The sequence below is a fragment of the Xyrauchen texanus genome, chromosome 15, assembly GCF_025860055.1.
Source record: "Xyrauchen texanus isolate HMW12.3.18 chromosome 15, RBS_HiC_50CHRs, whole genome shotgun sequence".
Lineage (NCBI taxonomy): Eukaryota > Metazoa > Chordata > Actinopteri > Cypriniformes > Catostomidae > Xyrauchen > Xyrauchen texanus.
Genome location: NC_068290.1, coordinates 38,483,364 through 38,499,446, shown reverse-complemented (window position 1 = coordinate 38,499,446; position 16,083 = coordinate 38,483,364).

The window sequence follows — 16,083 nt, the reverse complement described above, 5'->3', positions numbered from 1 at the left end:
AACACGGGGCAGACAACACAGGAATGTGACACAAAGATCCTCAATTCTTGGCTCAATGTTTGATAAACATAGCCTCAAATCATCCTCGATTTGTTCACGATTGCGGTATTTCATTTTGAGTGCAGTAATTTTTGAGAATCCTGCCTCACACAAATATGTCGACGCGAAAAGAAGGAGAATCTTCAAGACGACGTCACAGAGTTCAGGGTATTCCTGCATCAATGCTGCCCAGAATGACGAAAGAGGGCAGGAGCTAAAGAGTTCCTTCAGTCTACTGTCACTCTTCAGCTCAATAAGCTGTTCCTGCATATCAATTGATAGCTTGTTTGCTGTGTACACAAACGGATCTCGAACCCACGCAAAAGAGCGATAATCCTCTTTAAAGTACATCGCAAATTGTTTTCTCATTGCTGACAGGTGCTCAGACACTGATTGAAATAGGGAGGAGAAATCGTGTGACGTGCCTGCATCAGTGATAAAGTCTGCAAGGCTGGGGAACATGTCGCAGTTCCCTCGACTGATGCGGCCATGCCAGAGGTCTAGTTTTTGTGTGAAGGCGTGCACTTTGTCTGCAAGGAGCAAAATATGAGTTTCGCGGCCTTGCAAAGACAGGTTGAAATCAAACAAATGAGCGCCGTTTTCTAAAGTCTATGAGCGCAGCACACACAAATAAACTAAATTGACATACTGCAGTTAAAGTTCAAAATGTGGTGTTTTTATATTTATAACATTTGAATACAGTTCAGCAACATACATCACACGACCTGACGACCAAGAGAGCTGACAATTGACCATCACTTAATTTACCATCCCCTCACGATTGAAAATGTGACACTGATTTCATATGACAGTTCAACAAACAAGTTAATAATATTAAGTCACTTACATTTTAGACGAAATAATGACTGTTTTGGTCTATTTTAGCAGCGAAAATAGATCCGATGAATCCAATGTAAGATCACAGCATAGACATAGCGCATCTCACAGCAATACTCAGTCGTGTTTTGAAAGATTCAGTGTTGTGAACGAATCGATTGAGTCAAAAATTCAATGACCCATTCGCAAACATCTGTCTCATTCTTGATGAAAATTTCATACTATGAAAATATCTTTGTTTGTGTTCCGCAGAAGAAAGTCATACAAGTCTTAGACAGCATGACTTATAAAGCAGTTACAAGATGATTTTCTGTAAAGCTGCTTTAAACAGTGTGTATTGTCAAAAGCACTTTACAAAAAAATACATCATAAATAACTTGACTGCATGACATTGTTTTCGGGAACTGCTGCAAACGGTCAATTCTCGGTCCACCGTTCATTTAGTACGCTAAACAGGGCACAGTAAATTCCAATAAAGCTTGACCATTAATACGTTTACAAAGTAACTTGCATGAGATAATTTCCTCACGTCCTGCTTGCTGTCATGGATAATTGTAGTCACTGGGTTTCAAAGATCTTTTTGGCACAGCACCTCAAAAGCAAATCCAAAGATAAATGGAGCAGTTATGTGACCAGATTACAGCATCTGGTGATGTTTTCAAAGCCCTAGAAACTCATTAAAAACTCTTGATTTTGTTACTCTCAAAAGTTAATAAGATAATGCAATTTAAAACAGCTGTGTTGGGAAAAGTTTTGGCAAAGATTCAAAGTGGAAAAAATCAATGGACAGGAGAAGAGAGATGACATTTCATTGATTGACCGCTGCTGAGACACATCTGAAAGTGGGTACATTTGTCTGCTGTCAGTCTTCATTCACTGTTATTTGAAGTCTTTAGATGTTCACACTGTTTTGGAGAAATGTTGGTTCAGCATCAAGAATTTCACTGCAATAAAACCCTTGGAAACGGTTTCGCACATATCATATGTTTTGCATGTTATCTTCAACTTCATTCCTTATTGAAAGAATATTCTGGGTTCAATACAAGTTAAGCTCATCCGACACCATTTACATGATGTTGATTCCCACAAAAAACTATTTTGACTTGTCTGTCCTTTTCTTTAAAAAAAAAAAAGCTAAAATCTGGGTTACTGTGAGGAACTTATACTGAAAGTGAATGAGGCCAATTTTTTAAGGGTTTGAATGTGAAGCTTATAATTTTATAAAAGCACTTTCATTATTTTGTTAAAACTTGTGTATTATTGATGCTGAAAATTGTTAAAATCCTGTTTTAGCATTTACACCATTATGTCATCATGGGAACAAAGCTGTATAATTGGCAATATCTTTACACAGAAAAGGTTATTAAGCTGTTTTATTATGCTAAAATCGTGTTAACATGCATATTGTTTAAGTCTTAAGGCTATACTTTTGAAACAGTGAGCATTTTAACGTTTACAGATTGGCCCCCATTCACTTCCAAGTGTCTCACTGTAACCCAGATATTTTTTTTTTATTATTTTTTTTTAAGAAAACGAGGGACAAGTTGAAATAAATTTGTGGTAATCAACATTATGCCACACATATTGTAAATTGAGCTCAACTAGTTTTTAACCCAGAATATTCCTTTAAATAAAAATAAAAAAAGAGTTACAAATGCGTCAATAGGATAATCTAGTCTATATTTTTTAAGAGTAAATAAAAATAGTATTTCTGCAAGATTTTTCAAGAAGATTGTAGAAAGGTTTTATATATAAAATGTTATGAATTCATTTAAAAATGTACAATGGTTCTTCTTTTTTCTCCCATTCCTAAATATGTGGTTACAGCCTAGTAAACTATCAGTCATTATCATTACTTGTACATTAAATGTTTGAGCAAATGTATACTATAAATCTGAAAATCTTTTGGGAGGGACCTTCATACCAACTTATCACTAATCACTAAACTGGTTGAGTTCAAAATAAAAAAACAATATAACAGACAATTGATTTTCTTAATGAGGATATATTATAGAAATAAAGAGCAATGTACATCAGAAATACAACTTAAAGTAACATATTTCATAAACCAATCATAGAAATGAACCCAAATAAATACAAGAAAACTCTTATTAATACAAAAGAAATAGAGAATGAAGAGTTGCATACAGTGAAAGTGATGAAGCTTATCTGAATTAGTCTGTAGATGAATGATGAAACCTTGTAGTTGATGTTGATGCAATCAGTTCTTTAATACCAGTAACGGTCCAAACCAAATCCCCTTATCCACACGTTAACTCCAGGAATAAACAGAAATTAGTCCCATCCTTGTGAGTATAACTATTTTAGATGACACAAGGCGATGTGATATAATGCAGGCAAAGTTGCCCTTTCAATTTCTAAAATATACCATACAATAGCAAATGCACCATTAGTTACAACAAAAAAGGTAGGAAAAGGAAAGCCTTTTTGATTGAACATGAAACCATTATTTTTAACCTTGTGCAACCCTGCATTCTTCTGCATGGACTGTGTTTTTGCTACACTATACGTTATGCATAATTTCTAGGGCTGTTGATTTAATGCGTTAATTCAGTGCGATGAATTTTACAAAAAATAACACGTTAAAAAAATTTACGCAATTAATCGCATGCCATAATAAGGAAGATTCCTGAGAAATGCAAGCTTGTAGTACCACCTGTTTACTCCAGAGGGCAGTAAGTGAAACTTCAGCTGTGTGGCAACGTGCAGTTTATACAGGGAAGAAAAACCTTCAGTAGCCAGAACAACACAAACATGCATTACGTTCTTGCCTTCAAAATACTCCAAGGAACGCAAATGCAATCTAAAATATTTCAAGATGTGTTTAAAGATTGAGTATTAAACTATATTTAACTTGACACAGTGACCTAAACATTTTATGTTTATGACGCAACACACCCGAGACGTCTGACGTAGGTGTAAATTGACGGGCCCTTAAACAAGCCTTCATAATAAATCTCCAACTGATTGACAAATTCACTTGTGAAATGGATTGCTGTGAACTGTATGACAATGATTGACTTATGATCAATAATATGGTAGTACACAAAGAGTACAATACATTGTATTCTAAAGCTGCTTTTTGTATTGTCTTATCAATGATGAACTCTTATGCCCCAAGAATGTAATGCATTTTAATTATCTGAATATTTGTATATATATATATATATATATATATATATATATATATATATATATATATATATATATATATATATATATATATAATTGTTTAGTATTTAAAGATAGCTATGTATAATTATATAATTATATAAATATGTATAATCATTATATATTGAGTTATTGTTATATGAGGGGCTTTCTCAGCAAATATTTGTATATGCGATTAAATAATTGGGACACCATGTAATTAATTAGATTAAAAATTTTATCGATTGACAGCCCTAATAATTTCATTTAAATCGACTGATCCTGATTCAGGACATTCTGTGCTGTCAGTAAAGTGTTAAACTTTTGATGTACAGAGTCATGTGACAAAGCAACACGTCGCCGATCTCAGCTGAGTTTGTCTTTGGGAGAAATGCCAACAAAACCACCTCTGGTAGGAAACCTGATTAACTTACATTGAAACCTGTTTGAGTCAAAAGATTAGCATCTCTAGTTTTATTCAATATGCCATTTTGAATATTTGAGCAATTTATCACAAAACGGCATACTGTTAAACACAATGACCACTGACGTGGACTATAGGCCTTTTCCCCCCTTAGATTCACTGTGCATTATCACATTGAGAATCAATGGGTTTATCCAAAAAGCATTCACTAAAGAGGGAGCAAGGGAGCATCCTACAGCTCTTTTCAAACTTCCCATCAAAAGTTCAGTTTCAGGCTGCAGATGATGTTTGAACCACTCAACATGTTTGACAGACATGGGACAATGGTAATCAGTACTTAGATTCAGAATTTATAATTTTATTTTAACATAGTTTGCAGTGATTGGTTGATGCTGGCCATTACTTTAAATCAGAATTAAATATGCTAATATCTGATTGGTAAAATACCTCTGTACTGGCTATCACTTGTTTGTTTGACAGTGCAAAGAGAGAACACTGAGATTTTGTTGCCAAAGTAAAAAAAAATAAAAATTGTAAATTTTTTTAAAGGTGCAGTATGTAACAATTTTCATATAATATTCAAATTTTTTGCCAATGTGTGAACAGCTAGTAACGCAACTTAATAAATTAGCCTTTCCTGAATTTCCTAGGTTGCCCATTAAAGCCTTTAGAGTGATTTTCATGCAAAGGGCGCGGGTTGGTTCAAACTTCTACTGAATCCTGTCTGCCTAAGCGGGAACGTGGTCGAACTAGAAACTAGAGTGAACATCAGCAGCGCATTTGATTCCTGGAGGGAGCTTCATTCGGTTTTGGGGATCAAAACAAACCCTGAATTAGCATTCTTCTTTTTGGACAGGTAAGCTTACATAACTGCAAAGCATGTGAAATATAGTGCCAAAAGGAATGATCTGCATAATTTTAGCTAACGTGATCTTGCCTGCTAATGCTGACGAATTGCAAGCTACATTGTTTCGTAACTTTCTAATAATTTTAATGATCTTCTCTTTATACTAAATGTCAGGTATGTTTATTCTGTTACAAGCATATTGGGCTCTTCCTCTCCGTCAATCACCCGCTCTTACTCACCCATGTTTAAACCACACTCACCTGCAATTTATTATAATCTTGCTGGCATTTATACCTCACTCGCACACTCTGTTGGCATCTAGCCTTGTTGTGAGGTACCTTGTACTTCCCTCTAGTTCAGCTGCAGTTAAATCTACTTCTCTGTGTTACTGACATTTCTACCATCTGTTCTGGAAATTACTAAAGGAATTATGCGGCGAATTTGGCGTTAACGTTTGATCTACTTACCTGGATTATCCTCATCTGATTAGATAAGTGACTTTGTGGTATTCAAGTTTACCGCATATCTACTCCACCTGTTTGAAGCATACCTGTTCAACTACGAGCACTTCTGTATGCTCAGGAAACTTTTTTCTTTTAATTGTGCACATGACTTACCAGTGATCCTGTTTGATTTCGAAGTGCCAATGTTGAGCACAAGATGTGACTTACCTGCGATCCTGTTTGATATTGAAGTTACCAGTTTGAGCACAAGATGTGACTTATCTGTGATCCTGTTTTATGTTGAAGTTACCTGTTTCGGTACCTGTTGGTTCTTGTAGATTGGTGCCTTCTGCCTTGATCCTTGTCTGATCCTAGACTGAAAAAGATAGTGTACTTAACCTGTATACTTACCTTGCCTGCTCACCTGCCTATTTCAGTGTCCTGTTCAATAAACTCCTGCACTTGGGTTCATCTCCAGCTTCAGTGTATGCGTATCATTACAGAAATGTTGGACCAAAGGCAATATGAACTCAGTGGGTGTTGCCACTAGCCCAGATGAAGATCTGCTCCTAGAACTGGTGCGTCAGCTCAAAGCAACCCTTCTTCACACACCCAACCTCACACAACAAGCCACACCCCCAGCACCAGTTGCTCCTGCACCCGAACCCACTCCATTCCCATCTCGTGTCAGCCCTGTGGTTAATCCAGCCCCTTATTCCGGACCTATGGGGATTGTGGTGATTTCATCCTACAATGCCAACTCGTTCTGGAAATGCAGTCTCAGCGCTTCCCCACTGTACGCTCAAGAATGTGATTTCCCTCCTGTCCAGAAGAGCTCAGAGAGGCTTAGTAATAGAAACACTTGATAACTTTTTAAGTAATTTCAAAGAAATGTTTTATCCCCCCAAGGCAACTCCTTTGTGGCTAAACAGCTTAATTGCATTCGCCCTGGAAGGCAGACAGTCACCAATTATGCTCTTTAGTTCCACATGTTGGCAGAGGCCTGTGGATGTAACGAACCTGCCCTGATGACCACATACCGCCAGGGCTTAGATCTGCTGCTGAGACTGCAATTTACTTCGTATGATGACACCATGGGATTAGAACGATTCATCCAGCTATCCATATGAGTGGCTCATTGCATGCAGTCTTGTTTGCCCCAATATCCCTCCCTACAATCCCCTGCAGCTCACTACCAGCCCAGCAATCGCCCTCCAGAACCCAGCCCATGCAACACGATCACTCTCATCTCACTCCAGTGGAAAGGAACCGGAGATACCACAATAAGTTATGTAAGTACTGTGGCAATAACAGACACTTCGTGGCTACCTGCCCCTTGAAGCCTACACGCCCTGCAATGAGTTCAATCGCAACAGTTTTTGCAAGTAATGCCCCTTTATGCACAAGAGTTAATGTGTCCACTACTTATATGTCCCTCACCATCAGCGCACTCCTTGACTCCAGGGCTGAAAACCTCTGAAAACCTCTGCCGCAAGCTCCGGCTCACAAAGTTCCCCTAAGACACCGACCTCCCCATTCACTCTATGACCGGAGACCCACTGGAAAAAGGATACATCTGTCACCATACCACCCTGGGCTTCATGCATCTTGAGGAGATTGAGTTTATAGTTCTGTAGGGCTCGACTGTGGACATCATTCTGGGTCATACTTGGCTTTGCAATCACTCCCCCATTCTTTCTTGGATGGCTGGTGAAATCCTGCAATGGGACTGCTTCAAAACCTTTCTTTGGCCATTACTCTGTCATCAAGATCAAAGAGGAGAGGCCCTGTCTACCTCCAAGACAATAAATGTCTTCTCTTCCACCATCGAAAGCCCAGCCAGTGACGGTCCCCTGAATGTTCCAACCTGCAATCAACAGTATCTTTACATCTTCTGCCCCAAGGAAGCTTCCCAACTTGCTCCGCCATTGAGATTCTACCAGGTGCACCCTTGCCCAGAGGAAGGATTTACCCTTTGTTGCTCGGAACAAAGGGCCATGGAGGGATACATCAAGGAAGCTCTTGCTCAAAGTTATATCTGCCCATTCATTTCCCCTGCTGCTTCCAGCTTCTTCCTCGTGCAAAAAAAATTATGGAGGTTTGAGGCCCTGTATTGCTTAACGGGGTCTGAACAACGGCATGGTCAAGTACCGTTATCCCCTTCCCCTCGTCCCCGCTGCCTTGGAGTTGCTAAGAGGAGCAACGGTCTTCACCAAGTTCAACCTCCGCAGCGCTTATAACCTTGTTTGCATACGGAAGGGGGATGAGTGGAAGACTTCCTTCATAACACCTACTGGGCACAATGAGTACTGGTCATGCCGTATAGCCTGGTCAACACCCCCTCCGTATTTCAGGACTTCATGAATGAGGTTTTATGGGTGTACCTCCACCGCTTCGTCCTAGTGTACATAGTTGACATCCTGATATACTCCCGGAACCAGACCGGCCATTGTCAGCACGTGACCCTGGTATTAGAGCGTCTGCGGAAATTCCAGTTGTTCCTCAAAGCAGTGAAATGCACATTTAATCAGAGTTACATCCAGTTCCTCAGTTATAACATCAGCCCACAAGGGATTCAGATGGATGAGGGGAAGTTTGATGCAGTCAGGACATGGCAGATTCCGAAAACCATCAAGGACCTTCAAAGTTTCCAGGGGTTTGCCAATTTTTACCAAAGTTTCATCCTGAATTTTAGCTCCATAGCCTCTCCGCTGACCTCCCTGCTCAAGAAAGGACCCAAGAACCTGCCTTGGACCCCAGAAGCCTCCCTTGCCTTTGCCAAGTTGAAGAAAACCTTCACCACTTCTCCAGTACTTACCCACCCAAATTCTATGGTACCCTTCATAGTTGAGGTTGACGCTTCCCACAGGCGTAGGAGCTATGCTTTCCCAGCGGCAGGGGAACCCATCTAAGTTACATCTTTGCGCCTTCTACTCCCAGAAGCTATCACAGGCGGAGCAGAACTATGACATATGGAATCGAGAACTGCTCACCATAAAACTGACCCTCAAAGAATCACAACATTGGAGGGCAGTACGGCACCAGAAGAGCCAGGCCGACATCAGGAGGTCAACACCCCTAATTTACCAACCTGCACAGATGGTCTGGCTCTCAACCAGAGACCTCCGGCTACGTCTACCCTGCAAGAAGTTAAGTCCCCGTTTTATTGATCATTTCCCCATAGTTAGAAAAAATAAACCCCGTAACCTACCTTCTCAAACTCCCTAGCACTTACCGTATCCACCTCAGTTTTCATGTCTCCCTGTTAAAACCTTTACAACCCTCATTGTCTGATTCCTCCACAGAGTCCAGTACTACAGTACTACTGCTCCTAGATGATGGGTCGGCCTACATTGTCAATTACATCCTCAACAACCGACGTCATGGTAGGCGCCTTGAATACCTGGTGGATTGGGAGGGGTATGGCCCCGAGGATAGGTCGTGGGTTGCTAGGGAGAACATCCTCGACCCCCCCATTGATCACCAATTTCCATCTTACATCCCTCTCCGTCAATCACCTGCTCTCACTTACCCGTGTTTTAACCACACGCACCTGCAACTTATTATCATCTTGTTAAGACTGGCATTTAAATCTCACTCGCACACACTGTTGGTACCTCTGACTTCCCTCTCATTCAGCTGCAGTTAAATCTACTTACTGACTTTTCTACGATCTGTTCTGGAAATTACTGTGTAATAAATAATGTTAATCTGTAATTATTCAGCAAGGTAAAATACAATAACACATGAAATTAATGCTAGACAATGTTCAAGATAATGCAAAAAGCATTATTAGTGCAACGTAACTTGCTTATACAGAAAATACATTTTATTATTATAAAAAATATGTGCATCGATGAATCAAAATTACATCTGTGATGGAATCACATCAATACTGAATTGTGTCAACATATTTATAATGTACAGTCTAATTTATAAACAGATACTGTCATCATCCACCAAATTTCCTTAACAGCTATTGATAAAACTGGCTAGATAGCTAATGCTGACATAGGCTATCGTATAACTACAGTCAAAGTATAATGAAAAGAAAGGTGATTACTTCAAACTAAAGTCTCGCATAGTCAGACCTATATCCACACTTTGTTTTAGCCCTGTTCCAGCACTGGAGAGTCAAATATACTATACAGTCTCAAGTATGTTGTAAAACAATCATAACTGTGTAATTTTAATTTATAATGTAATTATATCTCATCTGTCAGCATGATGCCGGTGAATCATGTTCAGTCTCTTTGTACGTTAAGTCATTGTTTTGGTCGATACTCGTGTCCCAATGGAGTGTGCGCACGAGCAACAGGTATCTGGCTGCAGTTCACTTAACGGCCACAGGTGTCATTAATAACAAGAATTTTTTGAATCTTTGGAAAGGAGGGGGGCGGGGCCGGTCGGAATATTGCGCGCCCGGTACCCAATCGGCCTGATGAGGCGCGCAAGGGATAAAGGCGGCTGGTGACGATGAGAGAGAGAGAATTACGGGCATGTCCGTCATGTGTGTGTTTGTTTATGCTTTTGGTTTAAGTTTTCATTAAATATCATTTATATTGACAAGCCGGTTCTCGCCTCCTCCTTGCCCATCCTTTAACTGTTTTACATTGGTGCCGAAACACGGGAAGGAGGAGGGATGTCCATCGCAGAGTCCTCGACACTGCCGTCCACCCTGGGGAGCGCCGCTGCCATCTTCCGGGTGACGGAGTAGCCCGACCGCCTGGTGCAGGGAACGGCCGGCGTCCGCGGGGCAAGTGGGGACTGGATAACCCGACTGCCTGGAGCGAGGGAGCCGCTGCCGGGGGCAGAGGAGTGCCCTGCCGTCCCCAGAGATGCGGAGGGGTCGAGGGAAACCGCCGTCCTCGAGGGGAGGAGGGAAGAAACTCTCCGACAGCCTGGAGCGGTAGAGCCGCTGCCAGGGTCGGAGGAGTGTCCCCATTTGCTGCCAGAAAAGCAGAGGCACGTTCTGCCCGCTGGGGGTCGAAGGTTTCACTCCGGTTCGCCCGGGGTTGGAGCGGCTGTCGTCCGCCTGAGTGTGGAGGAGCGTTCGAGGACCACGCGACGGTACATCAGAGAACCGGTGAGTGAGCTTTTTCTCTCTCTCCTCTCTCTCTCTCTGTTGCACCGTGTTGGCCTTTTCCCTCGCCTATTTTTTGTTGTTGTTGTCTTCCCCTCCTGTCTCCTCCCAGGGCGAGGAAGGCGGGGATGACCACGCGGGACGCAAGATACACCCCGCCCCAGGGATGGGGGTGTACGTCATGCCGGTGGCACCCGGCCTGAGATAATGCCGGGAGGAGTGTGGAGCGGAGGGGGGCGGGGCCGGTCGGAATATCGCGGGGCCGGTCCCCAATCGGCCTGATGAGGCACGAGAGAGAGAGAATTACGGGCATGTTCGTCATGTGTGTGTTTGTTTATGCTTTTGGTTTAAGTTTTCATTAAATATCATTTATACTGACAAACCGGTTCTCGCCTCCTCCTTGCCCATCCTTAAACTGTTTTACACGCACCTTTAAATTATTTTTATTTGTATAGTTTTTTATTAGTGTTTTTCCCAATACATATTGTTCCAAAGCAGCTATACAGAAAATCATCTCAAAAACATGAATAATAAACACTCCTGGAAACAAACAATTTGATTTAAAAAAAAATCTGACTGTCTATAGCTTAGTATTATTTAAAATTTCACAATTAGTATTGCTGCCCTTATATGAGGACATACATTTTTAGGAAAAATATTTGCTCTACATATATATATATATATATATATATATATATATATATATATATATATATATACATATATATATTTTTTTTTTTTTTTTTGCATGTTTATCAAAAAGGGAAATTAAAAATACACAGCAGTCACGCTTGGATCTCAGGAGGTTAAAGCGAGAAATGTCACATCTGAAAGAGCTGGGACAATATTCTCTGGGGGAAAAAAGCATAAAGCACATTAGAATAAATATTGTTGACTAAATTCAAATAAAGCTAAAATTTTGGTAGAATTCGATTTTTTATTAATTATTCAAGATTATTAATTAAAATGTAATGAGGACATGCAAATTGGCTGATATTTAATTGTTTTACTTTCAAATGTCTATGCATTAAAGAACTAAAAAAAGATTTAATGGATTCCACTACAAATACCATTATGAGTGTTGTGTCTTTTGGGCCATATTCCATTAAGTATTTAATGGTTTGTATTGGTTTCCATTACAGATATTTATTGGTCCCTTATGGTATCCACCACTAAACATAACATGTAACCAATAGAAGCCAACACTTTACCAGTAGTTTCCATAAGAATGTCCCAATGGTTTTTGAACCGCATTCTTTCACCTCAGAAATATTGCTAAGTTATGACACATGCTTTCTGTTTCTGATGCCGAAAAATGAATTCATGCATTCATGACCTCAAGACTAGATTATTGTAATGCATTACTGGGAGGATGTCCAGCAAGTTCAATAAACAAACATTAATTGGTTAAAAATGCAGCAGCCAGACTGCTGACTAGAACCAAGAAATATGATCATATTAGCCCCGTTTTATAGACCCCCACAGTGAGTCTGGTTTCTCCCAAGGTTATTTTCTTCCATTAATCAACATTTTATGGCGTTTTGTGTTCCTTGCCACAGTCGCCTACAGCTTGCTTACTGGGGGTCTAAATACAAATATAATTTACTGATTTATTTATTTTAAGGCACAATTAACAAGTGCACAATAATGACTCTCAAGATATTACAGACATTACAGCTTTGTTTTCTGTTAAAGCATCATTTTCGGTAAAGCTATTTTTAAACTATGTGTGTTGTGAAAAGCGCTTTACAAATAAAAATGACGATTAAAAACAACACAATTCCCTTTATAACCATTAAAACCACAAGACTTTCTGTGAGGGTTGCTATTTTCTTCTGTGTCCACATGACTTTTCTTCAATGATCATCTCAAATTGGATGGAAAATTAGTGGAGCTTGAAAGAGCACATTGCGGAGGAAAATATGATTTTGTTCATGTTCAGGGCTGGTAATCTGGCATACCGGGCATTTTCCCGGTGGGCCGACGCACTTTGGCGTCACAATTCCTGCTCCCAAGAAAACAATCGACAGACTGTCGGACGGCGAAATTAGGGAACACTTATGACTAATTTAACTATCCTACCTAACATGATTTTTGTATGGGTCTTACCTTTAAATGCTTCTTTATATTATAGGTCGGGTCTTTGGAAAAACACTGCGTTTGCACAACATGGAAAGTATACATTTTACTGAACTGTAATGTTGTATTAATTTTCTCCATTGAAGTGACAAGAATGTTGGAATTTCCACAAAAAATAATAATATTTCTCGAGTGGTCATTACGATGAAACAGCCCTTTAAATGGGTTGACCTCGTTTGCCTCGAAAGCACAGTCTGATCATATCTGTACCACTCTAAAGCAAGCAGCGGTCTTTATCATTTGATGTCAGGAGGATATTTTGTTTATTTTTTTATATATTGAAAATTGTAATCCTGCTAGTAATCCATATTTTTACCAAATGTAATTGTAATCTGAATACGTTGAGTTTTATGTAATTGTAACGGATTACAGTTACACATTTTTGCATCCTGATTACAGTTACAAGTATTCCGTTACTCCCCAAGCCTGCCAATCTAAGATACTGTATGTCCAGCTTATTGTGTGCCCATCCAAGTTTTCGACTTCGCAGTCTATAGGTACATCTCCCCTTGTGTGTTTACTTTTGGACTGCCTCAGATCTCCAATCCTTTTGATTCCTGGCTTCTCAAATAGGATCTGATCATTCCTCCTATAATTTTATCACATGTGTCTAAGTTTTCCTGTATTGATCCTGATATCAGTTCTCATTCTAATGATGTAAATATATGTTGTCGATATTATAAGAATACTTCTTTGAAGAATTTATTTGATGAAATGAACATACACAATACTAAATTCTTTTCATTTATTCATTTAAACGTACAGCGTTTGTCAAAGGACTATGAAACCCTCATGGAATATTTATCTATCTAATGTAAAGTCATCAATGTATTTCATGCCCGGTTATCGTCCTGTACCCTATTATAGATCTGATAGGCTTAGAAGAGGTGATCCACTGTTAGTTAAAGATCATTTAAATTTCACTCTGTTCTGATTCAGTCCTACTTGATTCTGAAACTGAAGCTTTATATATTGAACTTAAATGTACTTCTGTGGGAAATACTATCCTAGGTTGTATCTAGAGGCCCACTAATTCTAATAATAAAATAAATCAACCTACTAGATTACCATCTTCCACAAAAACTCTGATTGATAATATTCTTACTAATGCAGCATCCCTGCCCATATCCAGTGGCATACTTTATACTGATATCTCTGACCATACGCCTGTTACTATAATTCTTATAGCATTACCCAATGAAAGATAAAACAAGTCATTTTAGGAACAGTAATATTGATACATTTACAAATGTTATGTCTACATATAATTGGATGAGTGTCCAGTCTGATAGAAATGCATTAAAGGCATATTCTATTTTCAATGACACAATTGCATCTGCGTTTGATCAATCATTTTCGTTTTATAATAAGCAGGTTAAATCTAAACAGAAACCTTGATGCAATAATACTCTCAAAAAGCTATTAAATAGAAACATGCTATATACAGTAGAGCCTATCTTACTAATCCCTCTCCATTAAGTCATAATATTTACTCTACATTTCTATCTTAGGTATAACAGTATTTTCACAATACAATACAAGAACATGGAAAATTATAAAAGGTTTAATTAACTAGAGAACACACAAAAAAAATTAAAATATTGAATTTAAACATACTAGTGAAACAGGAATCAAGAGGCTGCCAATTAGTCGTATAATTATTTTTGTCCAGGTGGGCCCATCACTTGTCTCAAAAATACCTGATACTCCTTTACCGAATTTAGAGTCACAACCGGTACATAATATATTCAAATCTGCAATCATTACCACACAAGATCTTTCGAAAACCTTCATTCAGTTTTTTTCAGGACATCTCTTGTTCAATATGCAATTTCATATAGGGGGGGGGCGTCTCTTCGGAACTGTTTGCCTCTGTACTTAAAGAACTGCAAATCGCCATTTAAAAAAAAAAATGCTTAAAATGTTTCTTGTATCGCAGTAAATCTTCTAATTTCTTTGTCTGATTGATATGATTTTTTCCTTATTCTTGTTCTTTTTCTTTATATCTTTTCTTATATGATTTTGTCTTTTATTGTTGCTTAATGTCTTTACACAATAAAATAATCTTAATTGATTTCATTCAAACTTTGATTTGTAGGAAAGTACTTTGTATAGGCCCTTTTGTTTTTGTTTTTGTTTTTTATTTCCCAGCACTAATATTGTTTTGCATATGTATTTTCTTTAAATCTGCTCCTGTTTCATTATTTGAGCCTATAGCACACAAACAGCCCCATTTTCCTGATAACAGCCTTTATATAGTTCAGACAAGACTCCAATGTCAAATACCAAATGATAGAATTTGATTTCTGGGTAAAATAAAACATCTGGATGAGACCCACAGAAACTCTTATCTAGTTTAAGAGGTAGAGTTTTGGCCTAAACAATATCAACAGCGCACTCTTTTATTCCAAAATGAGTGGTTCCACCCTAAACACAATCTTCCCTGTCTCTACACGCCACATAGCACATCTTTCATCAGTCCTGTACGGAAAACAAAAAATGCCCTTTCACTCATCCTTACAGCTCTGATATGATGCTTAACAAGCTGAATGGAACACCTCAGGCTTGAGTATGCAAGCATTCACCCTGAAATCACTAACTGCACCTCTCATGTATCCATCCCTGAGGGAATCCTAAAGTTAGCTGTGAGGAAAGCAAGCAGCTCTTTGATTCACAGTACTGGCTTACACTCAGGGTTGGGGAGTAACGGAATACATGTAATGGGATTACGTATTCAAAATACAAAATATAAGTAACTGTATTCCACTACACTTACAATTTAAATGATTGGTAATTAGAATACAGTTACATTCAAAAAGTATATTTAATTACTGAAGAGATTACTTTGCAATTTTTTGTAATTTGTTTCATTTAATATTTAGTGCTTTCAGATGGAAAACATTTATACATATAAATGATGTGATCCAAAGTGCATTTGAACAGCGGTGAAACACTTTCTTATGATGCTTTACATTCATATGAGCAGACAGAGAAGTAAACCTTGTGTAAATTGTTAGCTTTACGCTAAGCTAAAATGCTATTTCTAGCCATTTTACATGCACATGTTACCAGACATGAACATATTTTTCATCAAGAAAAT